The sequence below is a fragment of the Chiloscyllium plagiosum genome, unplaced genomic scaffold, assembly GCF_037043375.1.
Source record: "Chiloscyllium plagiosum isolate Xiang-an unplaced genomic scaffold, Cpla_swu_hap1 HiC_scaffold_19, whole genome shotgun sequence".
Classification (NCBI taxonomy): Eukaryota; Metazoa; Chordata; class Chondrichthyes; order Orectolobiformes; family Hemiscylliidae; genus Chiloscyllium; species Chiloscyllium plagiosum.
In genome coordinates, this window is record NW_028270157.1 from 69,433,835 (window position 1) to 69,454,681 (window position 20,847).

At 42.3% G+C, this 20,847-nt stretch overlaps 1 long non-coding RNA gene across 1 annotated transcript; it reads right to left on the reverse strand.

The window, feature by feature from the left end:
* Positions 1 to 794: 794 nt before the first annotated feature.
* Positions 795 to 20,282, reverse strand: LOC148146809 (uncharacterized). The gene is made up of 3 exons (XR_015760356.1): positions 20,147 to 20,282; positions 14,224 to 14,315; positions 795 to 2,261 (listed from the first exon to the last, which is right to left on the reverse strand). It is a non-coding gene; the product is annotated as an uncharacterized LOC148146809 (long non-coding RNA).
* Between the last annotated feature and the right edge of the window lie 565 nt (positions 20,283 to 20,847).

A 20,847-nucleotide genomic window follows, 5' to 3' on the forward strand; every position in this document is an offset into this window, starting at 1 on the left:
CACTTAAGTAGCCTATCGTTATCCCTCTGCAGACTTTCAGTGTCCTCTAAACACTTTTATTACTGTTATATTATTGCTGCGATCTGTACTCAAAATTTGTATGGCTGAGAAAAACACAAAATAACATTCCAACACTAAAACAATATGAACAAATATCTCAGTCTCAAGACAATGAGCGAGTCAACTTTCACTAATGCTTCCAACATTAGCTTTCTCCTGAATGTTTAATAATCAGTGTGCACAGAGTTAGGTTTGCAGTACTGCGTGGCCCATTAGGATTAGTATTATCTGCACTGTCACACTGAACACAGCGGTGAGAGATAACAGCAGTGCAGGAAGATTGATTTTAATGTGCTATTCCTGTCAGCCTGACGTCAGCCAGGAGCACTGATACATTTCTGAAAAATAGAGGCTTCTCTCGTGTGTCAAAATGTCATCGATTCGCTGGCTGGTAAAGAAAGAATAATATCACATCATTTCAAACTGATGCAATCACCTTCAGAACTCAGGGAGTGTAGAACTCCAAGGGAAAAGTCATCATGCAATCTTTGAAGTAGAAAACTTGGAAATAAAATTGCACACCATTTAAAAAATACCTAAACACACATTAGTATATGCAGAATGTGGTAGTGGAAATACTCTGGTGGGTTAGATGTAAGTTGATTCCTGACACCTATACATTTAGCTTGGTCACTATTTCCAATCCACCTGCTGTTGGTGTTGCAAGAGCTTTGTCTGCGTGTTTGTAGATCTCTCTTCAAGAAATCAAGATTTGGATTTAGATTTAGTTTTTATTGTCGCAAGTACTCAAGTACAGAGTACAAAATCACAGTGAAATGTGTACAATGTCGTGACACAAGGTGTCATCTTAGGTACAAAGTACCTCGGTACAAAATCTTAGTTACAGAAATAGAGAAATAAATAAATAAGTTGAAACTACTGCCTTCCTGACATAAAAGTAGAAAAATAAAGAAATCAAATTAAAATGTCAAGCATTACAGTATTTTCTTGAGGCATGGGCCTACAGATGCTCCAAGCCCTAATCCTAATAAGCGTTTTTTTGATAGTTGTTCCCACTGAATCCAAGATTGTGACTAGGAAGTATTTCCCTCTTCTTATCCTAATTTCTAGATTCTCAAATAGCCAACATTCCTGAGGAAGACAGAGAGTATGCAGCAAAGACACTCTGAAGCTCTCCTTAAAGTCAAGCAGGATTGACATTTATAACTCAGAGGAGCTTGAGACGCCATCATTCAAAATGGTGCCAACGAGTCCAACAAACTGCTTCAAGCTTTAGGTCCCAAAAGAGAAAGAAAAACCATTTAAAATAAAAAAGTAATTTGGTGAAGTATTTGGAGCAAGTACTACAGCTGTGAAAAAATAGGTGAATGAATCCAGTGTATTAAGGTCATTCGTGTTGGCAGAATAAACAGGGCACAAACAGAGGAGAAGGGGTTAAAACAACTGGTTATTTTCCAGAGGCACAAAAGATTTGCACTGGACAGTGAAATGACAGCACTACTGCTTGAACGATGCTGGGTAAATGGTTCCTTTCCAGTTTTAGTCACCTTGTTATAGGAAGAACATTATTAAGCTAGAGAGAGTTCAGAAGAGATTTTCTAGCATGTTGCCAGGTATGGAAGACTTGAGGTACAAAGAAAGGCTGAATAGACTGGGACGTTTTTCACTGGAAATTAAGAAGTTGAGAGGTGACCTCTTAGAAGTTTATAAGTTCATGAGGGGTACAGATAAAGTTTAGAGTAAGTGTCTTTTCCTTAGAGTAGGGGATTTCAAGACAAGGAGGCATGTTTTAAGATAAGAAGAGTGGGATTTGAAAAAGACATAAGGGGCAAATGTTTTACACAGAGGGTGGTGGAGCGAACTTTCTGGGGATGTGGTGGAGGTAGGCACAGTTACAATGTTTAAAAGACACTTAGATAAGTACATGGATAGGAAAGGTTTGGAGGGAAATGGGCCAGGAGCAGGCAGGTGGGACTAGTTTAGTTTGGGATTATGTTCGACACGGGCTGGTTGCGCCGAAGGGTCTATTTCCATGCTGTATGCCCCCATCACTCAATAAGGCCAGTTGTACCACCCTAAATCATTAAGCCATTGTACTGGAGAAATAAATTCCTGAAGAAGGGCTTATGCCCGAAACGTTGATTCTTCTTCTCCTTTGATGCTGCTTGACCTGCTGTGCTTTTCCAGCAACACATTTTTAAGCTCTGATCCCCAGCATCTGCAGTCCTCCCTTTCTCCTACTGGAGAAATAAACAGATAAAATGTTATAAGAAGAAAGCAATACGCACCTCTTCAAAACAAGATTAAATATGACAATTTGTTTTATCTCTTCTTCTTCTTCCTGTGCAAGTGCCCTTGGGTAAATTTATTATTCAAACATCTTCGATAGGAGTTGACCATGATTGGATGAATGGAATGACACATATGATTCAAGTCATGTAATGCCCCTGTGTAAAAAATGATAACATTTATTGTTCTTAACAGTTCAGGGAGATCCATTTTTCCCCACATCCATTACATGTATAAATATCACATGTAAACTTTCAAATATCTCTATTTTTAATGAGTTGAGGTATATTTGGAGAAAACCTCTCCTTTCAAACATAGAAACACTGAAGATAGGAGCAAGAGTAGGCCATTCAGCCCTTCACAACTGCTCTACCAGTCAACATCACAATGACTGATTATTGAGCTCAATACCCTAATCCTGCCCTTTCAGCCCATTTCTCTTGATCTCTGTCACCACAAGAGTTAGATCCACCCTCTTCTTCAAAATACATAATATTTTGGCTTCATTCACTTTCTGTGCTAGTGAATTCCCCCAGGCTCACCACTCTCTGGGTGAAGAAATTTCTCCTTATCTTGCTCCTAAATGGTTTACTCCTTATTCTTAAACTATGACCCCTGGTTGTGTGCTCCCTCACCATTAGGAACATCCTTCCTGCATCTCACCTATCTCATGCTGCTAGAATTTTAAAGGTTTCTATGAGATGTCCCCTCATTCATCTCAATTCCAGTGAATACAATCCTATCCGACTAAATCTGTCCTCATGTGTCAGTCCTGCTGTCCCAGGAATCATTTTGTTGTGATATCTACATACACTGAGCTCTATGTTTACTGATATTAAATACTACAAACACATCACTGACTGAACACACTACACTGACACCATTGAAATGAGAACTTGAGTGATGAGACAGATATCTTAATACTAGAATGTCAGTCTTAAAGGTGCACTACCTATCTGACCTGGAATCTAATCGTAGAATTCCTACATTGTGGAAGCAGGCCATTTGGCCCATCGAGTCCTCCCTGACCCTCTGACAAACATCCCACGCAGACCCACCTCATCCCTATAACCTTACAATTCCCATGGCTATTCCACCAGTCTGCTCACCATGTACAATTTAGCACAGCTGATCCACTTAGCCTGGACATCTTTGGACTGTAGAAGGAAACCAGAGCACTAGGAGGAAACCCACGCAGACACGGGGAGAATGTGTAAAGTCCGCACAGACAATTGCCTGAGGCTGAAACTGAACCCAGGTCCTTGGTGCTGTGAGGCAGCAGTGCTAACCACTGAGCCACTGTGTTGCCATCTATGAAGCAATATAATAACATCTATACAACGTGGCAAATGTGTATTTATGTCAAGCTTGAAAATGTCCCACTTGGAAGAGTCACACAGAGAAAGTACAAGTTACACTTGTATTCTTGGTTCAAGAATAGATCATGGCATGGTAGTAATGTCACTGACCTAGTAATCCAGAAAGCTATGCTAGGTCCAACTTTCACCTCAACAACTGCTTAGTAAAATGGTTAATGAGTCAGAGTTAATTTTCCAAAATTATAGATTTGGGGAAGGTTCCATTAGTTTGGAAAAAAGATCATTGTAAATCCTTTATTCTAACAGGTACAAGACAGGAAGCAGACACCTATAGATCAGTTAGCTTAACTAACATCTATCATAGAGAAGAGGCAGGAGCTATTATTAAAGCCATTATAGCAAGAGTTGAAGGTAATCAGGCAGAGTCAACATAGCCTTGTGAAAGGGAGGCCATGTTTAACCAACATTATGGATGCCTGCTTCTGCTCTCTTTCTGGAGAAAGTGAGGTCTGCAGATGCTGGAGATCAGAGCTGGAAATGTGTTGCTGGAAAAGCGCAGCAGGTCAGGCAGCATCCAGGGAACAGGAGAATCGACATTTCGGGCATAAGCCCTTCTTCAGGAACCCGGGCTTATGCCCGAAACGTCGATTCTCCTGTTCCCTGGATGCTGCCTGACCTGCTGCGCTTTTCCAGCAACACATTTCCAGCTCTGCTCTCTTTCTGACTACTCATGGCTTCTTGGCACTTATCCCTTTCCTCAGCACTCATCCAAGGGTTCTCGTTTTATCCTGAGGACACCACACTGCTCCACAACCCACAACCCCTTGTTGAAGGACACCCAACTGACAGAATAAATCAGCAGCCAAAGGGTCACCCATGAGAGGTAGGGTCCAATGTCTAGTCCAGCTCCAAAGTCTGGATTGAGAGCTCAGCACAATACCCCAATGGTGTGATCATGGCTGATCCACCTTATATCCACCTTTGCACCTATATTAAATTCCTACAGATCCCAATAAATCTGTTCATCTGTTTTGAATATATCAAGAATGGAGCATTCACAACTCTCTGGGATAGAGAGTTCCAAAGATCCACAACCCTTTAAGTCAAGGCATTCCTCCTTATTTAAGTTCTATATATTCCTTCATTCTGAAACTGTGTCTTCAGTCATAGATACTCCAGGAGAGATCCAGGTGCCTCGGTGGTTAGCGTTGCAGCCTAACAGAAACCTGGGTTTGATTCCACCGCTGGGTCACTGCCTGTGTGGAGCTTACACGTTCTCCCCGTGTCTCCATGGGTTTCCTCTGTATGCTCCAGTTTGCTCCCACAATCCAAGGTGTGCAGGTTAGGTGGATTAGCCACAGGAAATGAAGGTTTGCAGGGATTGGGTCTGAGTGGGATGCTCTTCAGAGGGTCGGTGTGGATTTGATGGGCCAAATGGCCTGTTTCCACACTGTAGGGATTGGATATGATGACCCTGTCAGAGACTACCCGATGAAGTCCCTTCGAGTTTTGAATCACCTCTCATTCTTCAAAACTACTAGGTATACACGCTTAATCTATTCAAATTAAATCAGAGAATACTAGGTCCAACCAACTTCAGCTACTTCATCAATGACCCTCCTTCTATCGTAAAGACAGACATGAAGATGTTCACTGATGTTTGCACATTGGTCAGCACCATGCACAGCTCCTCAGGTACTGAAGTAATTCACATCTGAATACAGGAAGACCAGGACAATATCACAACTGGGCTGACGAGTACCAAGCAAAAACTAATACTAATAAAAGACAATCTAACCATTACCCTTTGACATTTAATAGCATTACCATTACTATCAATATCCTGGATGTTAGCATTGGCCAGAAACTGAATTGGACTAGCCAGAGACTAAAACGTGTGGCTACAAAAGCAGGTAAGAGGCTAGGAGTCTTGTAGCAAAAACTCACCTCCTGACTCCCCAAAGCCTGTCCAACAAATACAAGGCACGATTCTGGAGTGGGATAGAATACTCCCCACTTGCCTGGATGCATGCAGCTCCAACAACACAACTGTCTTGACACTATCCAGGACAAAACAACCTGCTTGGTACAATATCTACAAATGTTCACTCCCTCCACTGCTGAGGCTCAGTAGCACCAGTGTGTACTACCTACAAGATACACTGCAGAAAGTCACCAAATTTCCTTCCAAACCCACGACTACTTCCATCTAGAAGGAAAGGGCAACAAATACATGGAAATATCACCACCTACAAGTTCCCCTCCAAGCTACTCACCATCCTGACTTAGAGTCATCGAGAGTCATAGAGCCATACAGTATGGAAATAGACCCTTTGGCCCAACTCATCACCACAATCTAGAAGGATAAGGCAACCGATAATGGTAAGACAGAAACTTGCAAGTTCCTTTCCAAACCACTCACTGTGCTGACTTGGTACTGATCGGTAAAGACCAAGGTCAGAGTGAGGGGGACTTTGCCTGAGTGAGACAGAGGCCAAGTGAGAAAAATTGTTGGATAATGTCACAAACAACAGTATGATGGGAATGCAGGGAAAGCAGCTATTTTTGTCCTTATTTCTACTGCTTATAGTAAAACTAAGATCTTCACTGTGTGTTTAGGTCACTAATTCTTTATTTTTCTCTTTTTCTTAAAAAAAACCTTGATGATTGTAAGATGTAAAAACAATTAATTCCAATAAAGTGTAAAGAGTGGGGCTTATTTAACTTGAGCCCATGATGTGTTGCTGTTGCAGCATGTGGGAGTTGCTGGACAGCAAGGTGATTCAGAGTGACCACATCTATGGCAAGTGTTTGTAGCTCAAGGAACTTTGGTCCAAGTTGAGGAGCTGGAATCTTAGCTGCAGATATTGTGCTACCTCAGAGAAAGGGTTATCCAGACTCTTTGCTCTCTGATGTGGTCACATCCCTCAGATTAGGTCATTCAAATTTGGTCAGTGATCAGAGACAGGAAGGTGTGACTGCAGGTAAGGCAGGCATGAGAACTTGGGGTAGAATTTGAGGAGTCATGGCCTGTACAATTGTCCAGTAGTTATGAGGTCCTAGCAAGCTGTGTCAATACAAGCAGAGACCACAAGGAAAATGAACAAACTGAATATGACACCTTGGTATAGAATGTTCATGATGTTGGGGAAGTCCAGAACTAGGGGTCACAGTCTAAGAATAAGGGGCAAGTCATTCAGGACTGAGATGAGGAAGAATTTCTTCACTCAGAGAGTTGTGAACCTGTGGATTCTCTACCACAGAAAGTTGTTTGGGCCAATTTGTTAGATATATTCAAGTGGAAGTTGGATGCGGCCCTTACAGCTCAACGGGATCAAGGGGTATGGACAGCAAGTGGGAGTGGGATACTGAGTTGCACGATCAGCCACGATCATATTGAACTCTGATGCTGGCTTAGATGGCCGAATGGCCTACTCCTACACCTATTTTCTATTTTTGTATATTTCAACAGGGAGCTATTCAAGTGAGGGGAGAGAACAGGAATGCAGTTGTGCTAGTGGGCAGTATAATGAAGGAGATGAATAGTCTGCAGCCATGAGCATGGGTCCTTTGTGACCTGCCCAGGGCAAAGACATTCCCTCAGGGCTAAAGAGAATCTTGGAAAGAGAGGTGAGGGATCTAGTTATCAATGTCCATATCAGTATCAGCAACATTGATAGCAATAAAAAGGAGGTTCCAGTTAAAGAATTTGAACAGTTAGAAGTTAATTTTAAAGTTAACCTTAGCCACAGGCAAATCAGCATTAAATTTAAAAACATCAGGGAGTTAAAAGCATATTTCAAAGATTGGTGTGACTGGAATCGGGTTCAGTTCATGGGACACTAACACCATTACTGGAGTAAAAGAGAGCTGTTCTGAAGAGACCAGCTTCACTTAAACCATGCTGAGACCAACGTGAAGAGGGAGGTGGGGTGCTAGAGAGTGGACATATACACTCCAAAGGCAAAAAGGATATAGCAGCATTGCAGGGCAGCAAGTTAACGAATGATATCTAGAGTAGGACAGTAAGGGACAGGGTTTACAATCATAAAAAAAACTGTAGCAAATAAGGTCAAAGGGGGGAAAATGATGAAAAGGCAAGATGAGTGACAAAATGAATGCATTTAATGCATGTAGCATTTGGAAAAGAATAAATGAATTATTTAAATAAATGAATCTTATAGCCATTACAGAGACATGGCTACAAGGAGATCAAAGCTAAGCACTAAATATTTAAGGGTATGTGATTTTTCAAAAGGAAGGCTAAAAGGCAAGGGTGATTCCTGAAGAAGGGCTTATGCCCGAAACGTCAACTCTCCTGCTCCTTTGATGCTGCCTGACCTGTTGCGCTTTTCCAGCCACACATTTTTAAGCTCTGATCTCCAGCATCTGCAGTCCTCACTTTCTCCTAAAAGGCAAGGCTAACTTTGTTAGGATGAGATGGTAAAAATATATTAGCAAGAAATAATGTTGAATTAGCAGATGGAGTCACTGTATGGGAGGAAGTCAGAATTAAATGGAAAAGAAGACACTGACAGGGGTAGTCCAGAGACTCACGAATAGTAGCTATACTGGAGGCTAGAGAATGAGTCTGAGACAGTGAGACATACATATGGCAATAGATGACTCATGTATGACTTTAATCTTCATGTGGGGGACTGGGAAAATCAAATTAGCGGAAGTCGCCATGAGGAAGAATTTGAACAAGTACCCAGAACAATCTGTTGAGGATCCAATCAGGGACCAGGCTGTTTTGGATCCAGTAGTGTCTAAAACATCATAGTCTAGGACCAGAATTGAAGACACCATAGGAGCTGAGCGATTAGTTAACAAGGCAGGTTTAGATAAACGAAGTGGGAAAACTTATTCGACTTTGCATGGAAATCTCTCCAAAAAAATCAAGGCATTTTGGACATAGCCAAAATAAAAGATGATTCAGGCCACGGTAAATGTAGACTTCCATTACTTCCAAATATATCTCTATAATTTGGAAAGATAAGCAATAGTGTTTAATCTTACCCAAAATATACCCTGTACAGTTAAGGAATCATTTGTACAGTACTCACACCAGAGTTCCTGTCTCTAACACCTTCATAGGTTTTGGTAAGTTATGACTTTAACTTATAGACTGGAATTGCAGATGGCCTATAGCTATTGCGAAGGAGAAAGTGAGAACTGCAGATGCTGGAGATCAGAGTCAAAAAGTGTGATGCTGGAAAAGCACAGCAGGTCAGGCAGCATCCGAGGAGCAGGAGAGTTGATATTTCAGGCATAAGCCCTTCATCAGGAACGTGGGGTGGGGGGGTTGATGGGGGGGGGGGGCTCAAAAAGCCAAATAGCCTACTCCTGCACCTATTTTCTGTGTTTCTGTGTTTCAACATGGAGTCATTCCTGATGAAGGGCTTATGCCTGAAACATCGAATCTCCTGCTCCTCGGATGCTGCCTGACCTGCTGTGCTTTTCCAGCACCACACATTTTGAATATAGCTATTGTGCACCTGAGCAAACTCAGCTTTAAGTAACTTCTTCAGGGTTTTTTCCAACACTTCTGGTCTGGGATTAACACTAGCTCTTTATTCCAATCTAATTTCAAACCAAATCAAAGTCTCTCGCTCTAAGATATAGTTGTTTCCTTAAAGCTTAAAACAACCAAGTTCCGGTAATTTTTAAGAAAGTTTGAGGCCCCATGATTTACCTTGCAGGGTCACAGATTAATTTAAGGTTAACAAAAAAGTCCACTAGCGGTGTACAAAACCTATTCGTTTTAAAGCAGGGCTTCAAAAACATTTAAAACAAATCTCCCTAGAAACATAGAGCAGAACCTAGGAGCAGGATTGGGGTACTTAGTTATTCAAGTCTGCTCCACTATGCAAAATGGTCATGGCTGATCATCCAGCTCAGTACCCTATTCCTGCTTTCTCCCCATATCCTTTGATCCTGAATGGCTTCAATATTTTGATGTCAACAACTTCAGAGGGTTCCACATGCTCGGCACTCTCTGGATGAAGAAATTCCGCTGCATCTCTCTCCTAAAAGGCCTACTCTCTGTTCTCAACTGTGACCCCGATTCTAGATTTCCCAGTCACTGAGGACATTCTTTCTGCATTTAGCCTGTCTAGACTTTTATAGGTTTCATTGAGAACCCCCTCTTTCATATTAACTCTAGTGAATATAGTCCTTACTACCCCAGTCTCTCCCTGTACTTCAGCTTACTCACCTGAAGAATCAATCTGGTAAGTCTCCACTGCATTCTCTCCATAGCCAGAACACCCTTCTTCATATAAGGGACAAAAACTGTACACAATGCCACAGGTGGGGTTTCACTCAGTACCCACTAATCATTGCCTGCCATTCAGAAACGAAAAATCCTTTTATTCCTACCTTTAGCTTTCTGTCTGCCAACTAGCTCTCAATTACATGACAGACCATCCCATGCATTTTCGCTTTGCATACTAATCTCTTACATGGGACTTTATCGAAATCCTTCTGAAAATCCACACAAACCACGTTTACCTTATCCACTCTACTAATTACATCCTCAAAAATGTCCAGCAGATTTTTCAAAAACAATTTCACCTTAATAAATCCATGCTGACTGTGCTCCTTCCCACCTCTGTTTTCCAAGTGTTCTGCTGTTAAATCTTTCATAACGGACTCTACCATTTTTTCCACCGCTGACGTCAAGTGAACAAGTTGATAATTTGCTGCCTTCTCTCTGCCTCCCTTCTTGAATAGTGGGGTTACATTAGCTACTCTCTGATCCATAGGTACTGTTCCAGAGTCCATAGAATCTTGGAAGATGTCCATCAATGCATCCATTATTTCGAGGACCACTTCCTCAAGTTCTCTGGAATAAAGGCTGACAGGCCCTTGGGATTGAACCGCTTTTAATCCCATTAGTTTCCCAGCATCGGTTCCCTACTAATTTTAATTTATTTGAATTACTCCTTCCCATTAGGCCAGTTTTCCCCCATATTTATGAGATGATATTTGTGTCTTCCTTTGTGGTGGCAGAGTATGTATTGAATTGGCCTCATTGTGCCCATTATAAATTCCCCAGGCTGCGACTGTAAGGGACCTATATTTGGCTCGACTAAACTTTTTCTCTTCCCATTCCTTGGGAAGCTTTTACTATTCATTTGTTCTTTGCTTACTGTCATTCTCTATTTCCCCCTCTCTTAATTAGTCTCTTTTCTCCCTTTGCTGGAATCTAAGCTGTTTCCAGTCCTAAGTCCTATTGCTTTTATTGTCCAGTTGGATATCCCTGATTTCCGTCATTAGCCATGGCTTGCCTTTTTAGCCTGCTTATTCCTGTTCAGTGTGGCTTTGTTCGATTCTAACCCTTGAATTCTCTGCCTATCACCCTTCTTATTTACCATTCTGACTTTTGTCTTCTCTGCCTGTCACCGATCTCCCTGCATTGGTTCTCATCACACTGCCATTTTAGTTTATAGTCTCCCCAAACAGACTTGCAAATATTCCCCCGACACCATCAGTGATAGTGTCCATACCGGTCAGTTTGTAATGGTCCCACCTCCCCCAGAACCAGCCCCAGTCTCCCAGGAATTTGAAATCCTCACTCCAGCCATGTAGACGTGCAATATATCCAACAAGTTTTACTGTGACTAGCACGTGCCATTAATTGAATCCTGAGATCATTATATTTGAAATCCTACTTTTTAACTGGCATCCTAACTCTCTACCTTCTGCTTTAAGGAGCTAATTTCCTTTCTTACCTATGTCATTGGTATAAAGGTGTGTCAAAACACTGGCTGTTCACCACCCCCTTCCAGGATGTCCTCTAAGACATCCTTGGCCCTAGCACCAGGGAGGCAATATACATCCTGAAATCTCATTTGCAGTCACAGAGCCATGTATCTGTTCCCCTTCCTATTGAATTGACTACTGCAATCCCACTCCTTCTCCTCCTCTCCTACATAACAACTGTGGTGCAATGAATTTGGCTGTTGCTGTTCTCCCCTGTGAGGCCATTCCTCCCCAACAGTATCCAAAGTAGTCTATGTGTTTAGCAGGGAAGTGGACATGGGGGATTCCTGCACTACTTGCCGGGTTTTTGTACTCTGACTAGTTGTTACCTTTCCCCTTGCTGCGGGTGAACCTGTAGTGTGACCACCTCTCTGCACATGCTATCCATGACACACTCCATTGTCCCCAGGCACCGCTCCAGCTCCGAAATTCGGGATTCAGTAACTGCAGGTGCAGACACTTGCTGCATATTGCGAACTGTGTCTGACTTCCTATGTAGATGTGGAGGCTCTTCCACATCATGGCTACCATCGACACCACTAACTGCCGGCTCAAAGTGGAGAGGATCTCCAAGAAGATTATGCATATTGACACAGAGACTGATGAAGGAACAACGCTCCGCAAGCTAGTGTTTCCAAATAAACCTGTTGGACTATACCCTGGTGTTGTGTGATTTTTTTTTAACCAATTCCTACACAGAGCAAGAGGAGCTCATCATGGCTTTGAGCTATCCTTCCATCTTTTATGCTTTTCATTAAACACTAGGATTGCCCTTAAGGATGTATAATTTGAAGGCCCTTTTGTTCTGGATCTCTGAAATATAGCTCTTATGTACTTTAAGATACAACTCTCAGCATTAATAGGCATTTCTTCTACCTTAACTTTAGTTTCCATTATAGATGGCATAATTACTCAGTGGCTAACCCTGCTGCCTCATAGCACCAGGGTCCCAGGTTCAATTCCAGCCTTGGGTGACTATCTGTGTGGAGTTTGCACATTCTCCCCGTGTCTGTGTGGGTTTCCTTCAGGTGCTCTGGTTGCCTCCCACAGTCCAAAGATGTGCAGGTTAGCTGGGTTGGCCATGCTAAATTGCCCAGTGTTCAGGTATATGTAGGCTAGGTGGATTAGCCATGAGCAAATGTAGAGGGATAGGGATGGGGTAGATCTGGGTGAGATGCTCTCTGTTGTGGATCTGATGGGCCAAATGGCCTACTTCCATACGATAGGGATTCCATGATCTCTTGCTTTTTTGGCTTTTACTTGTTCCTAGTGCTTCTGTTAATTCCTTAATGAGAATATGTTTTTATAAATGACTGGCATTTCTAGGGTTAGTCCTGGAAGATAGTTCCTTACCAGCCAATCAACCCACCACTTCCTTGTGATGCCTTTCTGATTTTTTTCCCAATTGCAAAGACAGGTTTTGGCACTGACCTGCTCCCAGTAAGTAAGGCTCCAAATCCTCAGCTCTAAATTTATATTCACCGCTCTGCGTCTGCTTCCCACAGAGTGATTCTACTCCCTGGTAACCATGATCATTAGAAAATCTATTATTACATTGATCTATTAGATGGTTTAATTTTTCACTTCAAACACACAAAAACCGACATGCTTTTTAGTCAAAAACTAAAAATCTAAACTTAAATCTAAACAGCAAATGACATGAAAAATACACACACACACACACACACACTCTACCGTACAGATCATTTGGACTATTTGTCTGCCTCCAGACACCTTCCCCTCCAAATTGCACACAAACATGATACTCAAACATGACCATCATGTTCAAGATATTTAATGTTGCTAACATGCTGTATCCTAAGCTCACTTTAATTGCAGGTAGTTAATTTACAGGAACTCAAATCTTTAAGGAAAATTAATTTGAACTAGAAGGAGACTTCTGGGGTTTGCAGTCTGCAAGATGTGAACCAATTTGAACAGACGTCTTAGCGACATGATTTAATAAAAGCTGATTTGAATTGATTGCTGAGATAACACGTGCTGTCTTTCCTGACATTGCTGATGGAGCAACTTTTTATATATGTACCAGACTCATCCATCACTGAACCTCTCTCTCTCTCTCTCTCTGCAGCAACACAGATATCATATGCAATGGGCTACTTCTGCTTTCCTTGTGAGCTGTTTATTACAATCTGCCATCCAGGTTATCACACTCTCCCAGGTGAGAGAAAATACATAGTTATGCAGCAAACAGAAAAATAAATCATAATGATATGGGGCAATTATTCATCGATGATACTTTGTGAACAACTCATGCACAATTTATAATCCCCTCCCTATCATAATCTCACTGCACCTTCACTTTATCATCATTCCTGAGGCCAGTGCAGCACTCAAATACTCTCACACAGTGTTCCCTTAAGCCACAAAGACACGTGTTGTTCCCCTTTCCTTGCTGTTGCTGAGGTCGGCATATTGCACTCTCCGCTCTCTAACCTGTCCAGCCGAGAGCTGGAAAACTCATCACTTCTTTAAGCTTTTCACATCTCATCCAGTTTTAACAAGGGCTGTCTCCACCACAACAAAGAAAGAATGAAGGTCATTTAGCTCATTAATGCCAATTCCTACCGATGCAAACAAAAACACACCATCTGCATTTCCCCTGTGATGGACACCTGCAATTTATTTCCTCTCCTCACGTGAGGGAAGTCTGCTGTCTATAATTTCGTTAAATTCTTGCCTGATGACTAAACAGTGAAGCAAACACGTCCCAGGGATAGCAATTAAATAGTGTGCAACCCTGATCTAATGTATGCTTCAGCAGAACTCTATTAACCACAACAGGGTCTGATCCATTGATCGTTACCTTCTCAATTCTGCCTCTCAGTCCTTTTCCAATCCATTAATTTCCACATTTGAGCTGTTATATTCCATCGCCTTCGTGTTTGTGTCAGGAACCTGAAAAGTAAATAAGTGGAAGGAAACAGAAGCCAGTGAAATAGGGATGCTGACAAATACAAGAGTCAAAGAAACTGAAAAGAGATATTCGGAAAGGAAATTGTCAGCATATTGAGCGGAGTTACAATGCTACTGAGTTCTCCTCTAGAGGGCAAGGTGAAGGGCTACAGGAAGACCCCGGTGTATTAGTGCAGTTGGATGATAAGTGTCATAAAGCAGTTGCAGATGTGCGAGGATAACATACCTCAGATGATAAGACCATAAGATCCTAAAGCATAGGAACAGAAATAGGCCATTCAGCCCATTGAGTCTGCGCCGCCATGCAATGTGATCATGGCTGATCCGATAATCTTCAACTCCCATTTTCCTGCCCTCTCCCCATTACCCTTGATTTCCTTACTGATTAAGAATTTGTCAATCTCAGCTTTGATTATGCTTAATGACTCAGCCTTGACAGCCCTCTGTGGTAAATAATTCCACAAATTCACTATCCTGGAGGAGAAGACATTCCTCCTCTCTCTATCATAAATGTGCAACCTCTTATTCAGAGATGATGCCCTCTGGTCTTAAACTCTCCCACAAAGTGGAGCATCTTTCCAGAGTCTCTCATTCTTCCATATTCCAAAGAGGCCCAATCCACACAACCTGGTTTCAACCTAGTGAATCTTTTCTTAATGAATCTGCCTCCAATGGCAGCGTATCTTTCCTTAGATAAGGGAGCCAACAGTGTTCACAGTATTCCAGCTGTGGTCTGGCTAGTGACTTGTATAGTTTTATCAAAACCCCCCTACTTTTATACAACATCCACTTTGAAATAAAGGCCAACATTCGCTGTAATGTGTGAAACTTTGATACTAGCTTTTTGTCATTCATGTGCTGACAAGGACTGCTGAATCTCTCTGTTCTCCAGCTTTCTGCGGTCTTTGTACAGTTACATCAGAGTGACATTTACTGGGTGAGTATTGATGTATGGAGATGTGAGCAGTGACTGAGGCTACTGAGATACCCTGAATGTTGAGAAGTAGCACTTGAAACTGCATCACTGACCTTGACGACACATGCGCCATCAAAGAGTCATAGAGATGTCATACAGCACAGAAACAGACCCTTCAGTCCAACTTGTCCATGCCCACCAATATCCTAAATTAACCTAGTCCCATTTGCCACCATTTAGTTCCATATCCCTCTAAATCTTTCCTATTCATATACCCATCCAGATGCCTTTTAAATGTTGTAATTGTGCCCACTTCCTCTAGCAGCTCATTCCATTTATGCACCACCCTCTGCGTGAAAAAGTTGTCCCTTAGGTCTCTTTCCCCACTCACTTTAAACTTATGTCCCCTACGCTAGGAAAAAGATCTTGGCAATTCACCATAACCATACTCCTCATGATCTGATAAACCTCTATAAGGTCACCCCTCAACCTCCAGGGAAATTAGCCCCAGCCTATTCCACCTCTCCCTAAATCCAAACTCAGAAAAATCCTTCTAAATCGCATGCCAGGTCAAACCCTTTCCAAGTAAGTACCAGTAACTACTGCAGTCAGTTGTAAGCAGTACTGGTTAGCTTACGGTGGTGCAAGGAATTTATTATTTATTATTAGTGCCACCCCACTAATATACCCAGCCAGTGAAGAGCACAATCTGCAGCAGATGCCCACAGTATTCATTCAAATGGGGGGACTGATTTTTTTTTTCTATTTTTTAGGTTGTGGGCATCCCTGGCAAGACCATCCCTAATGAATTGGCTAGCCTTGTCATTTCAGAGGACAATCAACCTCATGACTATGGGTCTGGAGTCACACATGGGCCACAACTGGTAAGGATGGCACATTTCCTTCTCTATGGGACATTAGTGAACCAGTTTTCACATTCGTGAAGTCTAGCTTTCGCCTCAATGTGCTATGAATTAAGTTGAATCTCTGCTTTCTGCCCGTGGTGAGATTTGAACCAATGGGGTAACTGCACCTCGCAGTTTCACGCCACCTCTAGAGAAAACGGGAAGATGCGTAAATGCATTCCTTTCCGCCAGGACAGTACGGTGGCTCAGTGGTTAGCACTGCTGCCTAACAGCACCAGGGACCCAGGTTTGTTTCCACTCTCAGGCAACTGTCTGTGTGGAGTTTGCACTTCTCCCCGTGTCTGCGTGGGTTTCCTGCGGGTGCTCCGGTTTCCTCCCACAGTCCAAAGATGTGGTTAGTGGATTGGTCATTCTAAATTGCCCATAGTCTTCAGGTTGGGTGGATTAGTCATGGGAGGTATGTGTTATAGAGTAGGGCAATGGGTCTGAGTGGGATGGTATGGACTGGAATGACTTACTTCCACGCTGTAGGGATATTATGGTTTCCAATTTCATGTTTCCAATCTTCTAAACTTTTCCCCAGGAGAGTTCCAAATCTGCATGAAAAACCCAGTAAAACCCCACGCAAGATATGCACTGAACCTCCCTGAAGCTTTAGAATCATAGAATCCCTACAGTGTGAGGCAGGCCATTGAGCCCATCAAATCCACTCTGACCGTCTGAAGAGCATCCCACACAGCCACCTCTTCCCCCACCCTATCCATGAAACCCTACATTTCCCAAAGCCAATCCACCTAACCTACACAACCCTGGACACTACAGGCAATTTAGCAGCGCCAATCCACCTAATCTGCACATCTTTAGACTGACGAGGCTGACGAGGGAAGTTAAGAAACATATAAAGTTAAAAGAGAAAAAGTATAACATAGCAAAGATAAGTGGGAAAACGGAGGACTGGGAAGCTTTTAAAGAACAACAGAGAATTACTAAGAAGGAAATACGCAGAGGAAAAATGAGATACGAAGGTAAACTGGCCAATAATATAAAGGAGAATAGTAAAAGCTTTTTTAGATATGTGAAAGGCAAAAAATGGTTAAGACTAAAATTGGGCCCTTGAAGACAGAAACAGGGGAATATATTATGGGGAACAAAGAAATGACAGAGGAATTGAATTGGTACTTCAGATCTGTGTTCACTGGGGAAGACACAAGCAATCTCCCTGAGGTAACAGTGGCTGAAGGACCTCAACTTAAGGGAATTTATATTTGCCAGGAATTGGTGTTGGAGAGACTGTTAGGTCTGAAGGTTGATAAGTCCCCGGGGCCTGATGGTCTACATCCCAGGGTACTGAAGGAGGTGGCTCGAGAAATCGTGGATGCGTTGGTGGTTATTTTCCAGAGTTCGATAGATTCGGGATCAGTTCCTGTGGATTGGAAGGTGGCTAATGTTGTACCACTTTTTAAGAAAGGTGGGAGAGAGAAAATAGGAAATTATAGACCAGTTCGTTTGACCTCAGTGGTGGGAAAGATGCTGGAGTCTATTATAAAGGCTGAAATTACGATACATCTGGATAGTAGTAACAGAATAGGTCAGAGTCAGCATGGATTTATGAAGGGGAAATAATGCTTGACTAATCTGGAATTTTTTGAGGATGTAACTCTGAAGATGGACGAGGAAGATCCAGTAGATGTAGTGTACCTGGACTTTCAGAAAGCTTTTGATAAAGTCCCACATAGGAGGTTAGTGAGCAAAATTAGGGCGCATGGTATTGGGGGCAAAGTACTAACTTGGATTGAAAGTTGGTTGGTTGATAGGAAACAAAGAGTAGTGATAAACGGCTCCATTTCGGAATGGCAGGCAGTGACCAGTGGGGTACCGCAGGGATCAGTACTGGGATCGCAGCTTTTTACAATATATATTAATGATATAGAAGATGGTATTAGCAATAACATTAGCAAATTTGCTGGTGATACTAAGCTGGGTGGCAGGGTTAAATGTGATGAGGATGTTAGGAAATTACAGGGTGACCTGGACAAGTTAGGTGAGTGGTCAGATGCATGGCAGATGCAGTTTAATGTGGATAAATGTATGGTTATCCACTTTGGTGGCAAGGACAGGAAGGCAGATTGCTACCTATGTGGAATCAATTTAGGTAAAGGGGCAGTACAGAGAGATCTGGGTATTCTTGTACACCAGTCAATGAAGGTAAGCATGCAGGTACAGCAGGTAGTGAAGAAGGCTAATAGCATGCTGGCCTTCATAACAAGAGGGATTGAATATAGAAGCAAAGAGGTTCTTCTGAGCTGTACAGGGCCCTGGTGAGACCACACCTGGAGTACTGTGTATAGTTCTGGTCTCCAAATTTGAGGAAAGACATTCTGGCTATTGAGGGAGTGCAGCGTAGGTTCACAAGGTCAATTCCTGGAATGGCGGGATTACCTTACACTGAAAGACTGGTGCGACTGGGCTTTTTATACCCTGGAGTTTAGAAGACTGAGAGGGGATCTGATTGAGACATATAAGATTATTAAAGGATTGGACACTCTGGAGGCAGGAAACATGTTTCCGCTGATGGATGAGTGCCGAACCAGAGGACACAGCTTAAAAATACGGGGTAGACCATTTAGGACAGAGATGAGGAGAAACTTCTTCACCCAGAGAGTGGTGGCTGTGTGGAATGCTCTGCCCCAGAGGGCAGTGGAGGCCCAGTCTCTGGATTCATTTAAGAAAGAGTTGGATAGGGCTCTCAAGGATTGTGGAATCAAGGGTTATGGAGATAAGGCAGGAACAGGATACTGATTAAGGATGATCAGCCATGATCATATTGAATGGTGGTGCAGGCTTAAAGGGCAGAATGGCCTACTCCTGCACCTATTGTCTATTGTCTATTGTCTATTGAAGGAAGAAACTGGAGCACCCAGAGGAAACCCATGCAGACATGAGGGGAACATGCAAACTCCACACAGACACATTTAGGTAAGTGTAAAAAATTCTGATTGTGACCTTTTGCATTAAATGGTTTGCTTGTTGGCACTTTCCTGCTCAGTTCAAGAGCCTCTATAGCACCTGGCACTTGAACTTTCTGAGACTATTATTATCAGAATTCCTTCCTCTCAAACAGTCTGAAGCACTGCTTATAGACTCTCTTTACCACGTCATTCCAATCTCTCCTCATGAAGGTATTGACAGTGAATGGGATAAGGCTGCAAGGACCCGCCATTATTTCATGTGAGTCTAAAGCAAAGGTACCAGGGTGGGTGCAATCTGGGAATAAAGTGTTTCTTTTCCATTACTAAGCCTTATTTTGACAGCACCAAATAAATTACGAAGCAATATCAGCTCCAAACTAGAGCTGAACTTTTTTTTCATCGTCGTATGAGGGAGTTTTAAGTTTCGAGTTTGGAGATGGAACTTTCTATCTGGACTCAATGGTGCTGAATGGCCGTAATAATTTTGTATCAATGTTTTCGGCTTTCCACAATTGAATCAATGACCTGGGATGTCACATCAGCACATTGTGCATGTTAATCCTCCTGTCTGCCCACCTTACAAGAGGCTTTTGTGTTACAGTGGTAGTGTCCCTTCCTCTGAGCCAGAAGATCTGAGTTCAAGTCCCTCCTGTTCCAGAGGTGTGCAATACATCCCCAACTGATTGATTGGAAAGTATGAACAAGGACAGTGACTGACATAGCCAGAAATCGCAGAACAGTTATAGTGCAACAGGAGGCCACGGTGTATTGTTATTTGTTATGGACCAGATCAGACACCCTCAAAATAGTTGAAGAAGGTAACCGAGACCCTAACTTTCTCTTATTTTTAAAGCCAAATGTGTAGTACTGTGTTCCAAGCGCAATGTGATTAGTCAAACTACTCAACATTAAACAAAACACAATTTAGTTTAACGCAATAGTTAAAATACAAACAAAGAGGAATTTAGAATAACTTAACTCTATTGAAAAATATTCAGAATGATAGATACAGTAACTATTATTAATTAACTGTTCCAATATAGGAGCAGCCCATAAACATACCCCTTGGCAAAAAGGCAAATTCAGATCCAGTTCTTCAATCCAGAAGGAACAAACATCAAGAGAAAATTCAGGGAGAGTAGCAGCCAGGAGACATTCACGGCAGCTTCCAACTCTGTTGAGATCCCATTAGCTTCTGATGCTACTGAAAAACAAAATCCAGAAATCCTGATATGTGACAGCTGGCCACACTCATCCAGGCTATTAAAAAAAACCCAAGGCCTCCTAAACTGTTTACTCTGGCATGTCTGGTAGTTCAGCACCTCTGCAACATCTCTTACAAAAAGACTGAACAACATAATTTCTTCGAGTCACGGCATCATCATATTTTGGACAAACTCTCTCCAAAACTAGCATCTCACTCAGTACCATTCTCAAACCCCCTTCCCCGATCTCAATATTCTTCCTTTTCAAATTGTAGTCCACTTCCAACTTGAATGCCTCGATTCAAGTTACCTCATCTCATGAAGCAAATTCCAGACCTTAACCACTCATTTTTTGTTGTTTCACAGCACTTTTGTTCCTTTTGCCAACGACTTTAAATCTGTGTCCTCTTGCTTTCAATCTTCTCATGACTGGGAACCTTTCTCCCGATTGAATCACTCAATGTTCTTGTTCCAGATAACAGTGAGCTAACTACTGTGTACCTCTAAGAATAAAACTGAAGGTAACTATACTACCTCTTCAATGTCAAATTAGACGCT